The sequence below is a fragment of the Talpa europaea genome, assembly GCF_964194135.1.
Source record: "Talpa europaea genome assembly, chromosome: 10".
NCBI lineage: Eukaryota > Metazoa > Chordata > Mammalia > Eulipotyphla > Talpidae > Talpa > Talpa europaea.
Genome location: NC_140077.1, coordinates 62,464,799 through 62,470,798, shown reverse-complemented (window position 1 = coordinate 62,470,798; position 6,000 = coordinate 62,464,799).

Here is a 6,000-nt window from a genome sequence, read left to right as displayed (position 1 = left end):
TCAGTTAGGGCACGTTGGTTAATTGTGTTCAAATCTATACTGTTACCAAATTGTCTCCTATTCTGTCAGTTGCTAAAATAAACCAGAAACAACCAAAAGTCCTTTAGTGAGTGAGTAGATAAACAAATTGTGGTACGTTCCTGCAATAGAATTACTACTGAGCAACAATGTGAATGATTCTCAAAAGCATTATGTTAAATGAAGGAAGTCAGACTGTAAAGGATCCAAACTGTATGATTCATTTATATGACATTTACATGACATTCTGGAAAAGGAAAAACTCTAAAGATGGAGAACAGATCAGTGTCCCCCCCTGGGCATGGTGGGGGCCAGAGTTTCCCCCTACAGCCTGGGGAAAAGCTTAGGGGCCATGGGAATCTATCTATACCTCGATTGTGGTGGTCCCCCCACTCTGCTCCTGTCAAGTATCTGTGTGCCAAAAGCATGAATTTTACTGCATGTAAATTTTTAAATAATATTTAATTTCTAATATAATTGGAAGTTTTTGTGACTACCATGTTGCCTTTCTTTGTCCTGCTGTTGTCTACAAGTTTTTGGCTCCCCCCGTCCCCTTTTTGTAATATCTATTATTATGGGGAAAATCGGGATGATTCTTTGCTGCCAATGAATATAGCGTTGCCACTGTTGTCATGACAACAAGAGAAGAGTCTGTAGGGTGACAGCGGAAGTGGAGGGATCAGTAAAAAGCCTTTGCAGTTGCAATAGTCAGGTGATAGTGATGGTGACTTAGATCAGGATAATCGTGCCCATGGTGATGAGAAGTGCTCACAACTGCACATTCACTGCAGATTGAGTCAAAAAAGCTTGGATAGGAGAAAAGGGAGGAGCCATCAATCCTTCTGCTCCAAGCACTCCTGCTGTCCTTCCTCCGGGTGCCCAGTCCATCGGAACCCTTCCAGCAAAGATTTTAAGCAGGGGCTTCTGTAGTGAGGCACCTCCCCCACCCCAACCTCCCAGTCTCCTCCTACAGGAAGTGAACTGCAGGAGGGTTTTGTAGTTGTGGCCACCATCCAGGACAGAGAGCGGGAGAGTACTTCCCCAAGTGCCCCTGCATAGCAGGACACTGGTAGTACCTGAATGTTGGTTTATTTGGACTGGTTAAGGAATGAAGGAATCTCCACAATACAGATGTCTGTGACTACTCAGCTTCCCTCCGTTCCTGTCCCCATTAGACAATGTCTTGCTTATTTATATGTGCCTCCTTCGAGTCCTCTGAGGTCCTGCCATCACAGTGACAGCACCAACTTCCATCCTTTTACTCCCAGAGACAACATTGTTGATTGCAAAATTCAGTTTGCCCCTATACCATGTCTTCCCAGAATTTCAGCTTTCTCCCTCCTGACTCATGCACTCCCCCTCATACCCTTGTTTCCATAGAACAGGTTTCCAATTATTCCCTTACCAATACCTTAGCTTTCCTTGCTCCTTTTATCTTCGTGTCTTCCACATGGCAAAACTCCAGTAACAAACAAATCCAACTGTCTTCTCCAAATGTCCCCTGGGGCATCTAAGCGCTGCTGGGGGCAATCATACAGCCCTACCAGAGCTCTAAATTCACAATAAATTCATCAATGAAACTGAGAATTCAACACTATTCAGCCACCCTTGATGGTTCTCTCTTTTTCTTTGTGACCTGTGCCATGCCTATGGAAGAGTGAGAGGAATGAGTGTGTACAATTTCAAGAATAATCACAATGAGGATACCCATGGAACCAAGACTTAGGTTAGGATCTAGGGCACTTCCAATGCATGTGATTCCCTCCTTTGTCATCTTCCCTAGTTGCTGGCCCTTGTACCCTCGCCCTCCCACAGGTTACCATTATCTTGATATTTATTCCACTGCTTCTATTTAAACTTTTACCTCTAGTTACATATGTCTGCTTTTGATCTCTTGTGAATGGAATCATACCCTGTTTTTTCTACTGTCACTTACTTGTATCATCAATATTGTTTGTAAGAGGGCCTCCCTGGTGGCGCAAGGGGTTAAGACTCAACCTATGAGGCAATCTGCAGCCACTGCAGCACAGCACGAGTTCAATCCCCAGCCAGGGAGCTACCCACATGGTGCAGCGGCCCTCTCCTGTCTCGCCCACTGCTCCCCTCAGCAGTGTATTTCAGTTAATCTGCCTGTTCTGTACCCCACTCTGTCTCTGGTGGATCCTCTCACACCCCCGCCCCTCGCACTTCTGGCCTCTATCTCAGTTCTTGTATGCGTAAGTAAATAAATCTTTAAAAAAAATACATTGTTTGTGAGATTCACCATTTTGATGAGTGTAGCTATAGTTTATTCATATTGACTGCTGTTTGGTATTCTGGTATGTAAATGTACTACAATATATTGATTTGTTATCATTCATTTATTCACTGAACAAATATTTCTTGAGTATTTATGTGCCAAGCGTTGAGACAGAACAGTGACCAAAACAGATAAAAATCCCTTCCCACAAAGGTATTCAAGGGTGAGTGACTACAATAAACAGGAAAAAAATAGATACATGTTAAAAGACAAGAAGTGCTAATTAGGAACAAAAATGGGAAAAGATACAAAAAGTACTAGGTTAGTAGCAGCAATTCTATGGTGTTTCTGACTGAGTCAACATCTAAGCAAGTCTTGAACAGAGTGGAGATGGTGCCTTTTGGCCATCTGGAGCAAGGTGTTCCAACAGAGGGAGGATCCACAGCTGGGGTCTCAAACCAGGACCAAGACAGAAGGATTTGTGCAATGCAATTCTGGCACTCACTACCCAGAGTTGGCCAGACCTCACAGGTAAAAGACACAGTCCCCACGAGACTGCCCTCACTTCTGGGCCTCGCTGGTGGCACAGGGGTTAAAGTCTCAGTGCTATCTAGCTATTGCCAGCCACTGTGGCATAAATTCATAAGTTCAATCCCTAGCATAAATTCAATCCCCAGCCAGGGAGCCAACCCACATGGCACAGCAGATCTGTCTCACCTGCTATTCCCCTCAACAGTGTATTTCAGTATATCTGCTTGTTCTGTTCCCCACTAGGTCTCTGGTGAATCCTCTCACCCCCCTCTCACTGCATGTCTGGCCTAGATCACAGTTCTTGTATGCATAAATTAAAAAAAAAAAAAAAGACTGTCCTCACTTCAGACTCCAGCCACAAGCTCAGGGTCCCTAGGGTACCCACACTCCGACTAACTAACTATAAACCTGGAGGTTCTCACTACCCTCTAAAATTCAATGATTCACACAGAGAACTCAGGCAAGCATTGAACTTATGATTACAATCCTACTGTAACAAAAATCAGGACCAGCCAGAAGAAGAGTCTCATAGGAAAGGATCTGGGAAGGCAAAATTAGATCCTCTTCTCATGTAGCCAGAATGCACTACCTTCCCAGAACAGTAATGTTGACCAGGGATGTTCATCTGAGCTTCTGTTTCATTACAAATGCATGACTGACTCCTCCAGCACCCATGTGGTTCAATTCCAGAACCCCTCCAAGCTCCAACCCTCTAATCCTATGATTGGCCTTTCTTGCATGACCAGCTCCCATGCTGAGTCCACTCATGAGCTTAGACTCAGACATGATCTGAAGGTCCATAAATAACAAGACACTCCTAGCCCTCAGGAAATGCCATTGATTTAGAAACTCTTTCCCAGGAACGGGGGTACAATTCCCTCTGTGACTGAGAAGCGTATGTATGGCCACGAATAAAAGAAGATGAGCTCAAAATATACCACAACTGAATCCCTTGGAGTATTCCAGCACCTGTTTCTTGGTGCTGTGGTGCGAGATTTCTTTCAAATGTATATTGATTGTGCAACTACCAGGTCACAGGAAATGCACATGTTTAACTCTTTTGGAAAATATCCAATTGTTTCCTAAAGCAATTATATCAATATACACTCCTACCAACCATGCAGAATTCAAATCTGTGCTAGCCAAAGAATGGCTCACAGAAGTCCAGGTTATATTTATATATTTATATATTTCCTTACATGATAAAAAGAACTTTGCAGATGTGATTAGTTAAGGATCTTGACATAGCAAAAAATAAAAATAAAAAAGAATCTTGGACCTCCTTCGTAGCGCAGCACTGTGAAGCTGTCCGCAGCCTCTGCAGCCAGAGAGATATCCACATGGCGCAGCAGACCTCTCCTGTCTCACCCTCTGCTCCCCTCAGCAGTGTCTTTGGTCCATCTGCCTGTTCTGCTCCCCGCTCTGTCTCTGGTGAATCCTTTCACCCTCCCGCGCCTGTGGCTTGTACCCCAGTTCTTGTAGAAATAAATAAATCTTTAAGAAAAAAAAAAGGATCTTGACATGGGGTGGGAGGGAATATAATTACAAGAGCCCTCATTAGAGGGATCCAGGAGGATCAGCGTTGTAGAAGGAGATGTTATATAAGAAGCAGAGCTCAGAAAGAGGAGATATTTGAAGTGCTATATAACAATCCTTGAAGATGGTGGAAGAGATAAAAAGTCAGGGAATGCAAACCATAAAAACTAAAAAAGTCAGGGAAAAAGAGTCTGTCCTACAGCCTCCCAAAGGAACCAACTGTGCTAACACCTTGAATTTAGTGAGACGGACTTTGGACTTCTGACTTCCAGAACTGTAAGAGGTAAACTTAGGTGGTTGTTAAGCTACTAAGACTGATGATTTGTTAGGACAGTAACAGACAACTAATACATAATCCTTGTTGATGCTTCATTAAGTACTGACTTTTCGATTTTTGCCAACTGTTGATTGTGTAGTATTGTCTCATTGTGGATTTAATTTTCTTTTTTTGTTCAATTGTGACTCCTTTTTTTTTTAAGATTTGTTTATTTATGCATACAAGAACTAGGGTACAGACCAGAGGTGTGGGGGGCAAGAGGGTTCGCCAGAGAGAGTGGGGAGCAGAGCAGGCAGATTGACCGAAACACACCGCTGAGGGGAGCAGTGGGCCAGGGGAAGTCTGCTGCGCCTTGTGGGGAGCTCCCTAGCTGGGGATAGAACTCGTGCTGCAGTGGCTGTGGATAGCTTCATAGGTTACATCTTAGCCCTTTGTGCCACCAGGGAGGACCTTGGATTTCGTTTTCATCCTCTTGATGATGAGTGATATCAACTATCTTTTCAGATATCTACTTGAATTTACTCTTCAATGAAACAGATGAGTGAAACCATCTGATATCTGTCTTCCACTTTTTGACTTAATTTTTTTTTTAAAGATTTATTTTATTTATACAAGAACTGGGGTACAGGTCAGATGCGTGGGAGGGTAAGAGGATTCACCAGAGGCAGAGCGGCTAACAGAATAGGCAGACCGATGAAATACACTGCTGAGGGGAACGGTGGGCCAGACAGGTGAGGTCTGATTGCCACGTGGGTTGCTCCAAGGCCAGTGGGGATTGAACCGGCACTGCAGAGGCTGCGGACAGCTTCATAGCACTGCACTCAACTGCCTGCGCCACCAGGGAAACCCCACACTTTTTGACTTATTTCACTCCATGTAATCACTTGGAGATCCATCTATTTTGTTCCAAATGCCACTGTTTCATCTTTCTTTACAGCTGTGTAACACTCCACTGAATATATATTCCACAATTTCTTTATCCATTCATCTGTGGAAGGGCACTTAGGTTGGCTTCAAAATACCAAAAATAAACAAACCAAGAAAGATCAACATTTATATGCAAATAATGGGAATAAAACTTAAACTCATCAAAAAGAAGATAATGGTTACCAGAGGCATATGAGAGAGGATGGAAGAGGTGAGGGAGAGAGGCAGATGGGGTATGGGCACATGCGGGGGAGAGAGAATAACATGATAAGTCTAAGTCGAGACAGAGAGAGAGAGAGAGAGAGAGAGATGGGGAGTAGGCGTGTGGAGAACAGAGACGGAGGTTGGCCTCATAGTCTATGCACAACCACTCCACACATTACTCTAACAATTAAGTTAAAGTTTTCCAGATTGTGTAGTAGCTTCCCTGGACTGTATATAGCACTTACGTATAATTGAGGGGGTAACTTTG